Genomic DNA, 18691 nt, shown 5'->3' on the forward strand with positions numbered 1-18691 from the left:
AAAAACCTTAGTCAAAACTAAGCGTACCTTCCAGAAATTTATTCATACACAGTTTTGGCTTCATCCAAAATTCAAAAGTCATGGGAATTGGTTTTACATGTCACAGCTTGCTCACTCTGGGTACATGTGAGAGAACACGCATACATCTCATGAAAAATGCGAGGGAGAGGAAAAAAACCCCCAAGATTTATGATTATGCACTGATTTATACATTATATTATGATCTATTCTTCTCCTTCTCTTCCAAAAGAGACTATTAGTTAATATTGTTAGAGGAATCCACAGTGAATATATATGCATAATACATACATGTTATCGGCAAGATTACATGTAAAATCATGCATTTTAAAGAGCAAAAATACAGGTTTCTCCACTGTTACACCTTTATTTCAAAACCTGGACTATAAATTAGCCAATAAGGCAGTGGTTGACAAGAAAGAATAATGATTAACTTTATTTGTAGGTGGTGACTGATTAAAATAAGCTTATATTTCCTGTTTTCCTGCAACAATTAGCAATTTGATGGATCTTACTTATATTAAGTTTCATAAATGGAAAGTCTGCTACAAAAATTAAAGCTGTAATACCAGTAAAGGAAACTTGTTTCATAAGCTGAAGGACTCCCCCAAAAATGCAATGATTTTTTTTCTCTCTCACTTTTGTACTCCACCGAGGTGGTGGAGAGATTTTTGCCAGTTAATCAACATTGTTGTATTATGCACTACTGAAATATGAAGATATAATGTCTGTATTCTCTTCTTTTAAGCAGAATTCTGGACCCCTGAAGCGAGTATTTCAATTATTATGCTTGCATTTTAGAAGACCAAAACATATCAAGAAAAAGAATAAGGACATACTGTGTGTCCTGATTGTCCAAACCCTTACTCCAAAAGCAATTGCTGCCTGTGTATGCAGAAACCAGTTAACTTAAATACAGGTGTGAGAAAGACCAAAGACATACACCTTTCAACAAAACTTCTTTAATCATTGTGTTGTTGAATTAAAATTTTTCATAAGATTAAAGAACTAGTTATTTTTTCCTTACATTTGTAGAAACAAATAGTGAACAATGAAATAGCATCATAGTCACAATAAATCACTTATGATTAGTATTTCTAAATGTTTTTCTAAGACATTTCTCGTTCAAAACATTTTAAAAAAACAAAGTCTTTTTTCTTGGTAGTGCTTAATAAATAAATAAATAAATATCTCAAAAAGTCTACTTCCAAGTATGCAGGACTGGTTTAACAGTTTCTTATTATATAAAGCAGCCACTATATGAACACTGGACTATTATAACGCACCTTTACAAGAACATCATCCAGGTTAGTTCTGTAACTAGCATCTCAGACCATTTTTAGCAATAGCTGCTAATAACTGCTACTCTTAAAAGCCCTGAAGCAGTAGCACTATTGTGAACTAACCCCAAGGAACTGCCTCTGCAAATTCTGCTATCAATCTGACGCTGAAAAGCAGCTCAGTAGTTCCAGAAACCTTTGTAAATTCCACCTCTTTGAGAATTTATTCCGGTAGCAATTATCATCCATAGAGTATACTGGGAAAATCTGTCACCAGTGTAGACACAAATTTTAAAAATTCACCTCGGGAAGACTAAAAATTGGCTCAATGGGCGCAATTAAAATACTAAGCCTCACTCTAGCCTGTTATTGAAAATAAGCTATGAAAAAAAATCCGGGCTTCAGGAAATACTACTGTCACTTCTAGTACACTAGCTGAAAAATGCATACAGTTGAAGAAATATTTTTGCTCCATATGTGCTTAGCTATACTGAACTCTATCACAGCAAGCTATTCCTTACATTTCTAAAAAGCAAGAGTTTGGGTTTTTTAAGCAATACATTTATAATACTGTCAAGTATCAACAATTGATCAGACTTTTCCCTCGGTGGACTAGTAAATCTATGGTAGCCAATTTAGTAGAAGCCATATCAACATCCAGCTCCATATAGTTGTATTTATTTATTATTACTCTAAAAAAAAACCAAAACCAAAAAACCCCCACACCAAGGAAACCAGCAAAAGATTTTGCTTCTGCTATTGTGTATTTGCTCGGTGTACAAGCTGAATGACTACCAGCAATTTCAATGCAACAAAATTATTACTGCTATAGTATAAAACCCACTCTGTGTTCTCAATTACCTCTTAGAACAGCTCCTACTGAAAGAAATTCTAATATACATGAAAGACTAAGCACCATTAAGAACCACACAAGTAGTACATGTCTGGTAGTAACAAATATCTGATATTACTTGAATACAAGGAACTTGCCTCAGAAACTGGGAATTTCCTACAGCCAAGCCACAGCTTATTTGACTGCAAATACTTTTACAGTTAGTAATAATGAAGCAGCAAGCAAACAGCATAAGAAACCATAGTGCTGACTTTTTAATATCTGTACAGAATAAATAAATTCATAATTGATCAATTATATATTCAAGCAGGGAAACACAATGCTAGCCTTTCATTGTCAATTGACATACAGTCTCATCACCAGAGAGCACAAATGAAATGCTAATGGCAGAGAAGATGAATGCCAATTTCCCTCACTTTGCTCCAAGTTTCAGTGGCTCTCTACAATAAAAGATAGCTGTTTGTGGAGACTGGCTTGTTCCATACCATTAACTCAGAACAAAACATATTTTTAGTGGGACAGCAGTGTTTACTTGTAAGAACTGATGAATTGTACACCACCATTTATCACTTGTAGACAAAGACATTCAGGCACAATTTTGGACATAAATCAAGGTACATGCTCCTAAATAAAAAAGGGATTGCTTAAGTCCCTAAAACTGCATAGATTGAGGTCAGATTGGCCATAGCAACGAAGAATGGTACTTAGGCCTCCAGTAAGACTTAGCAACCAATAAATGAGCTCAGATCTCTTTTCATCTCCACTGGTGTGAAAGCCAAAATTAAAAAGATTAGATCACGCTGCACCCATCACAATAGACTTCACAGTGAAAAAGTCATTTCTAGCCTTTGATTCACATCCAATAAATAACATTCATCCCTTCCATAATGAACAACTTTCAAAGTAAATTGAATCTCCATAGTGCTGCTTTCCCTTGCTGCACCATATTTACATAACAATATATCACAGGAAGCTCAGAGTGGGTCTTGCAAATGGAAGACGCGTCTTTAGCGCTGATTACACTATATTCAGCTTTAAAACGCTTACCATTTCAACATAGTCCACCGAAGATTATAACAAATAATAAACAATGCTTTAAATCTTGCGGTATGAAACTTTGTCGTTATTTCAATATGGAAATTTCATAGTAAACAGCTCCCTCCCCCTTTCCTTTCCAGTCTTTCCATTTGAGGATATTCAGCAAATTCTACTTTCCAGGAGCGCTGATGACACTATCTGTCTAGCGTTTCCAGGAAAAGGGATAGTACATTATTTCATTTTTACTGCCTCTTTCTGCACTGTTGCTATTCTCTTTTATATATATATTCTCAAGTACTCCAACAATTCTTTTTAATGTTCTGAACACATCGGTCCCCTATTACTCCAACCTCACACAAAGCATTAGGTATTGCTGTTTTCCCTCTCCCTAGAGCAGTAGTTGTTTGTAAATAGGTGAAGCTGATCACAGCTGCAGGAAGATAACGCAGATCTAACACACGAAATCAGAAAACATATCCAGCAAATGTTCGCGTTGTATTGTCGCTGCCTGCCCTGTATTTCTCGTACTTGATTTGTCATTCTTACCAATGGATCATCATTCCCTTCTTGCTGCAGGTTGCATAAACTGACATTTAAAGGAAAGTGTTCGAAAGCAATAGATTGAAACAAAAAGTCTACACCTAATTAAAAATATGCAGAAATAATTTCAGCCCTCTGCAGCAACAACTCATGTAGATTATACTATTTGAACTCAGCAGGGAACCTCATTAATTTTTAAAACTCTCTGACCCCGGTGCAGTTAAGGGTGTAAAAATAATTACAAATTAGGGTTGAGGGAGCACTGCTTTAATATTGCATGTGTGCTATCAGCTACACAACATTTTATCGAATATGGATATTTATTACAGCTAAGCATAATTTTAACGTAGCCAAAATGAAGCCGCATGGTTAATTTTAAAAATGCAGATGTTAGAAATGGTATCTTCTTAAGAACGTAACTATAGTAGCCACCACTTCCACAGAAAAACCCTGCCTGCTTTCTGCAAACATTCTCGTAACACAAAGCACAGCAATTACAGGTTTAAAAGCTAGTAACAGCCTGGATACGGCCGTACACCGAAATATTTCTATAACAAGGCACGTTTGCAACCTAACAATTTCTAACTTATTTAGAAGGCTATAAAACACTTGGCTGAGAGTATAAATATTCTCTCTTACCTAAAACTTGTCAGAAGAAAGGTCCTTCTCCATTGTTGTCACCTCCAGTGCCCCCTCTTGCCACCATGGAGATTGGTTCTGCTATGTTTATTGCTCTGTGCCTCAGTTACAGCCGTGACACTCATCTGCCTGCTCAGACCCGCGCAGGGCTGCGCGCGAGCGCGCGCGAGCGTGCGAAAGGCGAGCATGCGAAAAGCCAGCCCGCCGACTTCAGGACCGGGAACCTAAACCTCAGGCCAAGTCAGGGCTGAATGAAAACGATCAAAGCTCTGTCCCTCGTCAACGGAGTAGACAAGATTTCGCCCGCCTCCCCCCAGTGAGCAGTAGGGCTGTCAGTAGGGATTCCCACTAAAAAGCCTCTAACAGAGGCAGACCTTCTCCAGATTGCTAGTGCCTGCCCAGCAGTCCGTGCAGAATACAGGTAGCTATTGTTCCTGAGACAGATATGTAGCCAGCCACTCAGACTCTGACAGATCTCAACAAACCAGTGAGCCTGCCTTCAGTTTAACTCTTTATTTACTAGCGCTTTACTTTTTACAAAGATCTCCTTTTGCCCTGGAGAGGGAGGGGCAGGGGGAAAAAAAAAAAAAAAAAAAAAAAATCGGTAAGTTGTTCTGGTTTTGTTAAGAAAAATGTTTCAGGTTTCACATACATAGGCAGTAATCCTATGTAAATTTAGGAGTATTGCTTTTAATTTTGAAATCTCATCTTGTCTGGTGTTGGACAACACAGCAATAGCACACTTCAGCAGTGAAACAGGATTCCAATTCTGTAAGGTAAATAACTCCTGCTCTGCCTTCCTCTGAATTCTCATAATTCACGGGAAAATAAAACAGTTTGATTAGATAACATGCATATTTGCTCAAATATTCTAGGTGTTAAGAAACACAGCAATTTAGGGCAAATGCTTCAGCAGTTTTTCCACCAGAAATCAGTTTTCAGCATTGACTAGAAATGAAGTTAGTGTCTCCGAGAGAAAACTGTGCTAAGCAAGTAGATAGTTAGCCAATTAGTTGGCATAAGAAGCAGCAGATACTCATTTCAGTCTTGCAGCAGTTTGAGATTTTACTTGCACAAAAAGGGGGTTTTTTTTAATTTTATATGACATGAAGCTTAAGAATTTATTCACAAAGACAGAGTCAATGAAGCTGTTAGAGAAAATATCCTGACATTTACACTCTGCATTTGACTTTTAGGAAGTAATGCCTTATTATATGAAAAGCTAATGATTCTGCATTCTGCATAAATACTGTATAAGTACAGCCCAGGTGTAGCCTTCAGCTTTAAAACACTTTTCCCCCTTCTGTTTAAGCCAGTCTTAACTTCATTTCACGCAGGTTGCAGTAGGATGCATATGTGCATGGGTATACTTGCCTTAAGGTGTGTGGGTTGGATTGGTTTAGGGCTATTTTAAGGTGTAAAGGTTGAAGATTACAAGAAAACTTTTCACATGGCAGTAAAATCAGGTTTATAAAATGGAGGGGGGGTAAAAAATGTTCATACTCCTAACACGAGTGCAAATTAGAGACATGACATCAAAACCAGTATTTTAACCTGGCAGAACCCATCAACTCAGAGAAGCCTCCCTACCCATTACATAAATAATCATTTTACCAGCAACTTCAAAACAACACGTTAAAAAAACTGCACGCAATTTATTCTGAAAGTTGCCAATGGTCACTCTATAGTGTTTCAAAGCAATCTTTTCTGCATGTTTGAGAATTTAATTACACTCCTACAAAAAATGCCAGGCGGCCAGTGCCTTTCAAAATTCTTCCAGCGCAGCGAGGAAACAAGCAGACAAACAGGAAAGCAAACCAGTGTTATTCAGTGTAACGCACTCTGTGTGGTAGAATACCTCTAGACTACCCGACGCGTTTTAAAGAACCAGGACTCTGCATTCACAAACCCTGTGGCTGTTTCATTCCAGAGTACCTCGGTCCTGTCAATTGGAGTGCCAGTCCTTAAGGACAGAGACATCCATTGGACTGTAATTTTTTTTATCATCAGCTTATGTAAAAGCCTGGTGTTATGTAGGAAGAAAAGCTTTCAGTCATAAATATATTTACAAATTAGTAGTATTCTCAGATAAAAAGATGAATTTATTACAAATTCTGAAGCATTCTGCACTGGTTTCTCTTCTGTTTTGAGCAAACAGGTAACAAACTGTTGCCACTAAACAGAATTAAAAATTGCCGGGGAAATATATGCCAGGCAGATCCTCTGCTGCTAGTGTAGAGCGTGGAGGAGCTGTGCCAGCCCCTCGCAGGTGAGAACGTGGCCATGAAGCCACAACACCAAAGGGCTACGGAGTTACTGCCTGGAAACATCTACCCGACCCCGCATGCGTGTACCAATGCAAAATGGAGAGCACGGATGCTGCGCCGCGGAAAGAGCGGTGTGAAGCCCTGCCGAGGACCACGCGACAAGCTCCCGAGCACGGTTCTCTTTGATTTCAACCTCTGGTTGGGCCTCGCTCAATGTAATACCCTGCGATATTTCTTTCACCCTGAACCGAGCCTCCCGCGTATCTTCCAGCGCCGAGTTATCCCGGGGCATCCTCATCGGCTGCTGGCGTGGTACCTACACGAACGCGCGCGCCATTCAAAAAACAACACAGCATTAAAAAATACAGCTTTATGGGAGGATGAAAAGGAAAACTTTCTGCAGTGAGCTCATGTCAGAGCTGGGCACCTCGCGGGAAGACGGAGAAGTCGGCGCTTGCTACGAAGGCACGACCTCCTCCTCCTCCTCAGAAACCCCCCCTGCATTTACTGGAGCAATCCCCAGGCTGCATCCGTGAGGGAAACAACTTTCTTCAGGTTTTGAGACAAGAGTGGGGGGAAGTATTCTGCCCAAAGACTTTCTGCACTCTCTGGAGGTCGCCTTTGAGCAGGAGAATGGCCACTCTTCCCAGCCAAGTCTGCCCCAAGTCACCGGTAGCAGATGCCTTGCTATAAAGTACAGATGATGGGATTTATGTAAAGGGTGATCTTTGTTTATACTGACTGGTGCTTTTTTTTTTTTTTTTTTTTTTTAACTACAAAACCCACACAAGCACAGAGGGGGGAGGAAAAGGGGGTTGCTTAAGGGGAAGGAAAAGCAAGGCTTTTTTTCCTTTTTTTTTTTTTTTTTTTGTTAATTGTACAGCTCATCTAATAAAAGCAGGCATTATGGGCACAACATTGGATAACTAGTCTCATGTACCGTAGGATATTTGAAGAGTTTGAATTGATTTCCCAAAAGGAGAGCATAAAGCAAGCCAGGTATGTCCTGTATAAAAATCCTGCATCTGAGAAATTTGCTTGAGAACAGACTGCTGGAGTCATTTCTTTCAGCTAACCCACACAGCCCCACTCCGGTGAACAAAGCCACATACCGGTATCACATATCCATTTTCCTTTGGAGATTCCATTTTAATGATTCTTCAGTAAATACCTTTGTATTTAGAAATTATTCATACCAGATATAAAACAAAGCACAGTGTTTCAGTAACTAACTGTGTGACAGAGGTGAAATGCACATAATGTATTCAAGTATGCAACCTCAATTAACCTTTTGCCTCAGTTTGTGGACAAGCCTATCTATATAAAAAGTGAGCTCTCCCTGTGATCAAAAATCAGTTTTACAACTTCACATCATTTGTGGCTAGTTCCCTATATAAAAGAAAATAACATGAGGAGATCTCCATGAGCTGCAATTCACATTTAACTCACTGTTATTCTTGATCTTCATTTCTTTAATATAAAAGCTATTTTAAAACATCATATGAGAAAGCGCTGGTTTATTTTTTTTTAAAAAACAAAATGTATTTATTTAAATTGTGGTAGCTAGACTTCACTTATCTCAGAAATTACTGAAAAAAATAAGATAGCAAACATAAAGATATAAAAATATTTAGACTGGAGCCAGTGCCTGTTTTGCTTCGGATGTAGGCAAGTACAGCCCGTAGTTTAGAGAAGAACTTGTGATTAACATATACTCAGCTATGTTTGTACACTGTAATATAAAACAACCAGGAATTACAGTTGATAAAGTATCCTTAGCCTTCCCAAAATTTGATATGTATATTATTAATGAAATAGCTTTTCTTTAAAGTGCTGTGCTAAAGAGCACAACTTTTTTTTCCCCTCAACTCTTTCACAGAAACATAATTAGGGTATTGCATTCTCCACTAGATGCTTTGTGAAAGCAAATGTCAGGGATTACGACTCAGCAAGATAATTACAAACATTCTACATAATAACATAGGAAACCAGCATCAGAGGTACATTTCACCAGTTCATGTTCCTCTTACAGATTACACTTTCGATACGTGATCTGTTGGGAAAAATGAGTAGAAGTTGACGGTATCTTTTTTTTTTTTCCTCCCCCAATTACTTTAGAGCTATCATCAGCAGACCAAACCACTGTTCAAATAAACACTTTTCTTTTTGTAAGGTTTCAGATTCTGAATCCCAAATACGTACTTTACAAAACCTCCCCCCATTCAACACTGAGCCCAAACACTTACCTAGCTAACTGGTAGTACATGAATTACAGCAAGAGGGCATATTCACACATTGTTGAGGAAATTAAACCATCTCTTTTGAAAAAGTTTACTTTTCAAACCAATCTTGTACCCAGTTCCATAGCAAGACAAGATATAAATAGAATTATCAGAACAAGATATTTCCTTATAAAAAAATCCCAAACAAACAAAAAGCCCACAAAAAATACCCCAACCCCTCCTCCTGCCCCCTCCCCCCCCCCCCAAAAAAAAAAGTGATGAACATTAATAGAATTTTTTCCCTTGCTTCCTTAAGGACAGTGGTTTATGTAGGCAGACTACATTACAGATATTCCAGTCTGACAATTCACTTGTTAGCAGGAATTTATATTGATCAATTGTTTTCATCAGCTGAGATGGATTTGGACCTACCGCTTTAAGCGCTGATCCACGGGAACTGCTGGTTTTGAGAGGCCATAAGTGAAGTAGCTGGATGGAGAAAAAAAACAGTCAGGACTGCCCCTGTAGCTTCAACCTGCCGTGCATAGTTTTCTTCCTTGGAATCTTTTGATAAAAGTCAGAACACAACATGATTTATTAATGTAGAAAGTCATTACAATTCAGAGCTAAAAATGTTATTGGACTTCCCTCCAGCTAGTGCTGTTTAAGGAAGCCTTTAAAAAGCAATTTAATTCCATTCCACAAAGTCAAATTTTCTCCACAGATAATTGGTTTTCATTATATGTATAAAAAGCTGCAATGAAGCCAATATGTCAAACTATATCTTTTTTAGGATTTATATTTATTGCTGAAAGACTGACCTGCTTTTGCAAGAATTGTATTGTCTCTGTTTTTCTACTGTTAACCTGAATTCTTTACTGTTAATAACATAAGCACACACTATAGTAGCATTCACCAATGTACCATGAAATCTGAATATAATCAAGAATTCTTCTGGCCTCTCACATTTATAGCCAAATAATTTCATGCTGTCATCTGTCACAGATTAAATCTTCGTATATAAACTTGTACAATAAGAGTTAAAACATTCACACTGCTCTGAGAGCTTGAAACACTTAGTTGGAAAGTACTTGCCTGGTTTGGGTCATAATCAGTATATTTTAAAACTACCATACTAAAACAAATATTAAAGCCTGTTATTGTGTGTATATATATAATAGGCAATAATATGTATTACCACTGGGCATGTTTATATTCAAAGAGCCTAGGAACAACGTGCTCTTTAGAGTGTCTTGAAACATCAAACTTGCAAGGCTTATACACTAATTGCAGCACAGCAACAAAACAAAGAAATCCAAAAGCTAGCAAAGTTGGAAATGCAAAAACAGGCACGACATTTTTCCATCGTTAAAAAACTTCACACAAAACCCACACTCATTCAAGCCCTGATCTTGTTTATAGCAGATACGTACGACTAAAAATAATCTTCAAGCTCAAGCAACCAAATGCAATAAAAATACTTACCAGATATCTTGCTTAGAATTCGTGCCTTTTTCTCTTTTCTAAATAAGACAAGGAGATTCAAATAGAGAAGCTGTATTAGTTACTGTACTCCTATTCCTGCAGCTCTTCAGTTGTAGGTACGGAGCAGCTTGGCTGGTATTGTTTTGAGATAAAGAGAGTGGCCTGTGTGAGCCAGGATATTCTGTACTGTCTGAGGATCTCTGCAGTGCTCTTAAACTCCTCCACCGAGACAGGTATTTTTGCTGTCTGTTGTCCAAAGAGGTTCATCGGAGCTCTTCCAGTCACCTTCATTTTTCAGTCGTGGAGGCCCTGCGTGCTGAGAGGAGAGAGGCTTCTTTCTCTCAGTATTTATTTGCTTTTGGATTGGAGGAAGAGGCTCAGAGATTTTCAATTTGAGATCAAAGACAGGCGCATGCAATGGGACGAAACATAGTTTTCTCAGTTGTGCTCAGAATAGTAGTCCCTGAGTTCCCACATTCAGCGTTCCCAACTCCATAAGCTTCATGGGGAAAGAAAGATGGATAGTTATATATATACACGCACACAGGCGCACACAGACACACACACACACACACAGACACATTTTAAATATATTAGTTTTCCCCCTTGCAGCACTGCAGTCTCTCTATTGTCGAATAATAACTGTATCTGAAAAGAAAGCACTTAATAAGGCTAAGGTCAGACTGCTTAGACTTGGCATTTGCTGCGATAACAAATCAGAAATGATAGCATCGTACAGATTTATGAATTTTTTGCCCCCGCAGTCACAAACATCAGACGTTTACTTTATAAAGAAAGCTTTTAGATTCTTCCTGCAGTTTCCATAGTGATTTCATTTTTTCCCTTTTATCACAGATTGGCTGAAGTACTGCTACCCTTTGTGCTTTAAAAGGCTTGTGCTACCAACTGTCGATATAAAGGCACTGTAGCTAAAGCACACATGCAACACACACTGTCAAAAATAATTGAAATAGATAAATGCTGGCGAAAAAAGGTTTCGGTATTTTCTCTGCTTGTCCTGAAGTGTACAGTAGAATAGTTTTTCTTCTGAATAAATGTAATTAACTTGAGCCAACCATACTACTGTTCCGTTTCCCATAACCTATGATACTTCTATTAGAGCACTCATCACACAAAAAATAATCTCTTCACAAAAAGCTTTAATACGGCTTACATCATGCAAAATGCCTATGCTCGTTAGATACAAACAAAAGCACTTTCATTAATTTTTTGAATCTTTTCAAGACAATGCTTATGCCACTGATATTTTTCCTCTTTCTAATAAGTTTATTCTATTACAGAACATGATGGTTTAAGGAACAATTACACTGTTTCTGGCAAAGCAAACAATGCTCTCTCTTGCTGGAAAGATAACCACCTTTCAAAGTAAGCCTAAAGGATTAGTTTCTATTTAACCCCTTGCTAAACAAATGAGACTGTCATCTCCTCAACAAAACAGAACTCAGCTAAGTAAACACTTTTATTCAGTTATCATGCCTTTAAAAATGTAGTCTTTAGATTGCAGAAGGCGAGCACAGTATTTCCCTACCCCTCTTTCAACCAGCTTAATAGAGAGTGAGTGCGTGGTTAACCCCAGCCAGTTGCTCCAGTCTCCTGAGAATTTCTATTCTTGTAAGTCAGAAACCGTCTAACTTAGTAAAAATACTGAATTATGTCATGTAGTGTTAAACATCTTACAAAAACTCTTAGAGGTGGAAATTTTCCAGGTGACTATAAAAATAACGAGATTCCTTATTTTCATACAAAACTGGCAAAGTTAATGCAAAATTCACAGGGACAAATATTTTAAAAGCCTACAGAATACAGTACAGTTAAACAGATAACTTGGAAAAAAAGAGAAAAATCAGGCAACTTTCTTTTGGATGCATTTATGACAATGAATTATTTATTGCCAAACAGATTATCTACAGAAAACTATCAAACTCCCTATTTTATTGTCAATTCTTTATGAGGGGAATTATACAACTGACTTTTCCTGTTGGGATATTAAAATCCACCATTAGGCATTCACATCCACTAAACAGGCACTAACTGTGAGCATGAAGTACGTTAATACCTAACTGCCAGTAAAGTTTATTGGAAGAGAGTTTGCAGCATGGTGTAAGCAAAGGGCTAAATGTAAATCAATTACCAACAGAGATTTAAAATAAAAAGCAGACAGTTATTAAGATTATGTTGATGACGGACATACCCCACAGGTGGTCCTGGTCAAAATCGATACGGACAGATGCAGCAGTTTTGGGGAAGATGCAGGTACAGCTGATGCTGCCCTGGGACAAGCGGGTGGGTGGCCGAGCTCCCGAGGGTCCTGTTACCCCTCGGTAAGCAGCCACCAAACTGTCACTCGTGGCAAACCCAACAGAATCGGGACCTATTCTTCTTTGTACCTATTTTCCACCACAGCCTTCTCAAGGGTCACTTAATGAGCCAGTTAAGTGCTGTATTCAAGTAATCAGCGTCATCTGACTTATGATGATAAAGATTGTCTTTGTGCAGACTTTTCATGCACTGGCAAGAAAAAATAAACCACGCTAAACTTTACTGATTAGAATACCGACTTTCTGATGGGATTATGACTTTTCACACTCCCCTTTTTAAATGTTATAGTTATTTTTAAAACCTGCACACGCACGTACCTCAACACAAACCTGTATCACTTTAGGAGAATTTCCATGCAACAAAGGGACAACTTTCTTGTTTAAAAATAACTCATCGATAAAAAAAAAAAAATATGAAAAGGTTTTGTTCTAGAAGAGTAAGGATGAGAAATCTGTCTTTTACAATACAAAAATCATTGAAGCCAGTTTCATCCTACCTAGAAACATTAAATCATGTTCTCACAGGACTTTCTTTCCAAACTTTACATATATAAGATGTTCAAACGGTTCCTGCAAGATTCTGGCAGGCAAGGCAACTGACTTTCTGGGGATTGTATAAAACTGTTGAATTTATCCACCGTCTTTCTCTAAGCCAGGGAACCCTCAGGAAATTATTTTTACAGAAGGAAAACACAAACTAAGGGGTTTTTTAACCGTTAGGGACTAAACAGGGCATTTGAAATGAAGAGTTGACTAGCAGTCTAAGTTAAAAAAGAATTTCATGCTCCTTTACACACGGCTTTGCATATTCTCCTTGGAGAAAACTCTTAAATACAGCAGGAATGTGCTAACTAAAGGAAGTAAATATTTGTTGTTATACGCTTTCAGTTAAATCTCTTTTAGTATAAATGATTCTTAGTCATGCAGCTGACGGGCGTCCAGGACATTCACTCATTCTCTTCATCAACTAAGAAAAATAGGTCAGGCTGAGTGTGACAGTCCTTCCCCCCCGCGCTCCGCAGGTAGACCTCACGCAGACACTATTTGTCTTTTAGCTTAGGCAGAAGAGGCTAATAGTTTTAGATCCACACTTATTCATTAAAATACACAGTAAAAAAAAAAAAAAAATCTAAAGAGAATTCTCCTTCCTCAACAGTTCTTCAGCAATGAGACCCTTCTCCTCATCCTTCAGACTAGGGGGGAAGGGGCAGAGGGAACAGACTGGGTAGCCAAAGAAACAGACTAGATAATTATTGGTTTCCCCATATGACCCTGCAAACTACCCCACAAAAGAAGTGAAAAATACTTTTCCAGTGTCATTCCTGGACCCATAGTGACGGACCATATTCTCCTTTAAAAGATAAAAGAAACATCCTTTGTTTCACTCACCTAGTGTTTTCTTAATTCTTCCTTCTGGGAAAAAAAATTGCTACTTTCTCAGATTTTCCAACATCATCCTCCACCAAGTGTGTTTATTCAAAGACTGAAAATCTGCAACCTACCATGAGACATGAACTATAAAATGTTTTAAAATTTACAGTCCTAGTTCAATCAGCCAAAACCTCTGCAGTCTTAAATCATAGAATCATAGAACATCTCAAGTTGGAAGGCACCCATAAAGATCATCGAGTCCAACTCGCTGCTCCTTACAGGACTACCTATAACTAAACCATATGACTAAGAGCATCGTCCAGACCCCCCTTGAACTCTGACAGGCTTAGTGCTGTGACCACTTCCCTGGGGAGCCTCTTCCAGTGATCAACCACCCTCACAGTGAAGAACCTTTTCCTAAGGTCCAATCTGAACTTTCCCTGACACATCTTCATTCCATTTCCTCATGTCCAAATGAACTCCTGAATTATTTACTCACCAGCTCTAGAAGTCAGGACTCTTTTTTCTACCAGCCAGCATCAAAGCCAGAGACTTAGACAGCATCAGGAATTCCCTATCTAAGGTATCAGTCATTTCCTGAGACAGAACAACCAAAGATCTCCACTGAGATCTTGAAACATGTATTTGGGGAAAAAAGGCAGCCTTTTAGACTGTCTTTAAGATCACAAAGATGTTTCTCTTGTACAGTAAGTGGAATCTACTAAGTCACTTGCGTCCTAACAAGAAAAGAAATTACCAAAGTACAGGAGGTGCAGCCTCGAGTGTCAGATTAGTCATTGGGAGTTAGTTCTGAGCTCCTACAGGACAGATAAATGCTTTATTTGGACCAGTGTTAGAGAATACAGAAGTTCATCGCTGCTTTGTTTTCAGTGACATCTCAACTTGCTAAAATATGCAGATATGAAACTGTTTGCTGGAAATCTTCCTTAATGAATGAAAGCATCAGATGCATCTAGACTAGTGCCAGCTCTGAATCAAGGACATCAATTGCCTATGCCAGTTCAGTAGAAAATTTGCACACAGATTTTTTTTCCCTGCAAATAGATGGAGAAACATAACTGTGCTACACAGAAAATCCTCAAACATGTTTTATCCATTCGTTGTAAAAAGACTGTTTTCAGATATTGCAAATTTTTGCTATAAGACAACTAACCTGAATTCCATTACTGGAGTACCTAACAACTGCACCAGGGCACGAGGATGTCCACTCATCATTGGAAATCAACAACTACTCACCGAGAGATAAATCCTTTTTAAGCCATATCTATTTGCACGTTACATGGGAGCATGCTTATGCATGACTACTTCTGTACATGCATCTACCACAGCTGTGAATGCAACAACCACCGATTTTGGCACATCAGCAAGTATATACACATTAAACCCTTGCCTTAATAACACTTGAGCATTTTCTAAAAGGGCATCCAGCAATATGATTCATACCTATCATGTTATTTGGTCCTCTGCCCTTTTTCATGGCTGAGAAGAATGTTTGAAGGATTAAGATGAAGGGAGCTGGGGTTGTTTTATTTTTGTTGTTTTCTACATATTGCTGTGTGTGTACACAGGCAAGGTCAAAAATGTTCCCACCAACGAAAGCAGAGATTAAAATTAGATTTATGATGATTCTTAGCTCCTGGGAGAATCCCAGAGTCTTGACGTGATCCTCAAGAATGTTCTGTGTCCTAAAGAGAAGATTTTTAACACTACCAAAGAAGCCTACATTGCAGCAAAAGAATGACACTTGCAGGCACATCTTATTCTTGGAGCTTTAGGCAACCTTTAGATTGGAAGAATCCATAGGAGGAACTTGCTCAAAATCCCTGACTAAAGTAAGGTTAATTTTAATTACATACTGTAATAGCAAGAAGTGGCCTCAAGAAGAAGTACAAGAAGAACAGTACTTAGAGAAGAAGGAAAATCACATTCAGTGCACACACATGGAGACATGGCTAAGTTTACAATAGACATAGATAAAGTGTCTGTAGTATCTGGTGTCAAGAAAGCTCCTTCTGGAGTCCTCTAACCTTTGCAGAGCACATATTGTTCCTTGTTTCTATGCTGCATCCTTTGATTTTATTGATGGAATTTTCTGGTAATACCTCTGATTTTTAAAAAATATGATCTCTCTGCAGCAGGTCTGAAACAAGAAGAGAAAACAATGAACTGCAATACTCATCTTCTGGGGAATGCTGAGAAAGGGATCTCAGATCTACAGTTTTTCACGATTGATACCAATCTGATTAAACACGATGATGCACAAACTAGGCACCCCAAAACCCCAACACTTTACTCTTTGTCCTACCACCCTAGAACAATGGAATCCATTTTTACCATGTAATTTGTTTTTACTTAGGAAATGTTGAAGGAATGCCAAGTGAATGTGATTTTAAATTATGCTCTTCCTTTATACTGGAGCCCGAAGAAAATAATTTAAGAAAATATCTGAAGAAAAACATTTTACATATGTTAATACAATAACAAGCATATATTCTTCAGAAGGGGAAGACCTGTACAACATTTGCATTTCAAAGACTGTCATTCAAGAAAACTCTGATTATGTGCAAAGCTCTACTAGTTTTATGCAAGTACAAGTTAGCTTTTTATTAAGATGAATCATAAGTATTTTCAAGAGTTATTTTGTTAAATCCCTTATTAAATTCAGGAGAGGCTTTGTGAAAATCTAAGGTAATCAATACTGAACCTTAGCCCATAAAGCTGTGAATTAAGATCCAAACTTGATCATTTTAGAATGCAACAGATCTTCTAAAATAATACTTAGCATTTATTACCTACACTAATTAAGCTTCCACATGCCTGTGAGGCAGGCAAGTAAAACCTCATATTACAGACAAGAACACTGAGAGTAGACAGAAAGGTTATGTACATTGTCACTGATTAGAAAGAAAAAATCTCCGACCCATAGTTGGAATTCTTGGTGCAAATTGTCAGCACGCATCCACACTGTCAAGTTCCTCCTTCAACAACTTACACAGTTTGCATTAAACACGGAGCAAGGGAAATTTAGACCAATACAGGAATGTGAACATATTCTCAAGCCAAAAACTACTCCAGACAAATAACATCAGGAGAAGTGGTCAACAGCATGCCCTGGCTTACTTCCACTTCCTCAGAGTTCAAGGAAATACAAAGGTGGAAGGGAAATGGTGAGACATAGATAAGTCGATACTTAGAAAAATGCTGAATCCTAGATCTATCCAAGGACTTGAGGACAATTTTCTTATTAGAGTTCTGTGATTACCTGCAGGTCAGGCACAGTAGAGAAGTGCCCACGGAGGCGATGCTGGATTCTACTAAGCAGAAAAACAGCCCTTAGGGAACTAGTTTGCTCTTTTTTGAAGCAAAGCGGAAAGCACTTGGTGTTCTCTTGGATAGAAAGAGCGATCTATTTGTGGTGTTTGCTCCCATCTGAAAGAGTGACTTGATTACTAAGTCTTTCCAAACTCAGCTGTATCAAGAGCCGCTCCCGTTGTTAACTTCATCTGGATGTACCCTGTCTAGCGCACACACTGCTGCAGAAGTGACGAGCAGGTGAATGTGCCACTCTTGATGACAGATGGCCTCTGAGCTGCAGGATCTGAAATACACTCCATTGTGGAATTTATGTAACACACCCACAGTGGTGCTGTGCTGGAAAGAAAAGATTTAAATGTTAGCATGACAACTCTGTTTAAGTTCTTTTATACATAACCAGATCTCCACTTGCATGCAAAGCTAAACATAGTAAGATTAGCTAAATTCTCCAGCATGTTTTGGAGGCATCGTTGTGGAGAAGAATTGCAACAACTGGTGTTTAAGAAAACATGAACAATCATCTCTGACTCTACCTTCAGCCACACCCATCTCCCATCACCCAAAGCAGTCTTATATTCAGCCTGGCAAAGAGGACTACTAGAATTGGAAACAAACGAACAAAAAAAACCCCAAACCACAAGGTATCTCAGGTCTTACATGTCTAAGTTGCACAGTGTGTTTCCAAGTACCTCAAAACAGTGCCTTGAAAGTTGAGGTCACGTTACCTGAGAAGTGCAGAGACCAGCCGAAGTCTTGGGCTCTTCTTAACATGAGAGAGACTTAACCTGCAAAGAATCTATACACATTCTGTTGGTCTTCTCAGCTAAAGTGGTATTTCTTTCAATTTATTCACACATACTTAGGATTTAGAATCAAGAAGGTGTAGTCTGGGTTTTTTTCTAAAGAAAATTGGATCTTTTAATAAACTACGCTTTCCTCTGCTAAAGATATGGAAAGACTCATTTATTATGCCTTCTTCATTGAGTTGCTGCCACATTTATTAAATATGTTAGGCGAAGTAAAGAGATGAAGTGGAAAAGTTTTGCATGGGCTAATAAAGCTCAAAGTGTGAACACAGGCATTTCCATACTGATTTTTATTAAACCAAATCACAGAAAGCAAGCATCATGCTAAAATTTACTTGCCACCTCCTTAGGGCTGCTGTCACTGTGTCTCTTGCCTCCCTCTTACATTTGTCAGGAGAGCAAAATAACCACAGATGAGATTGCATAAAGGCCACACTGAACCAAGAGAACTTGAAAGTTTACAATTCTAGCATGCTAAAAGGCAAATTAACATAATT

The 18691-nt window shown here is 38.3% G+C and overlaps 1 long non-coding RNA gene across 1 annotated transcript; it reads right to left on the reverse strand.

Annotated features, from left to right (window-relative positions):
* Positions 1-9317: 9317 nt before the first annotated feature.
* On the reverse strand, positions 9318-17834 carry LOC142044972 (uncharacterized). Its single transcript, XR_012654472.1, has 3 exons — positions 17336-17834; positions 10343-10841; positions 9318-9346 (listed from the first exon to the last, which is right to left on the reverse strand). It is a non-coding gene; the product is annotated as an uncharacterized LOC142044972 (long non-coding RNA).
* Between the last annotated feature and the right edge of the window lie 857 nt (positions 17835-18691).

Source organism: Buteo buteo, chromosome 26 (genome assembly GCF_964188355.1).
Source record: "Buteo buteo chromosome 26, bButBut1.hap1.1, whole genome shotgun sequence".
Lineage (NCBI taxonomy): Eukaryota > Metazoa > Chordata > Aves > Accipitriformes > Accipitridae > Buteo > Buteo buteo.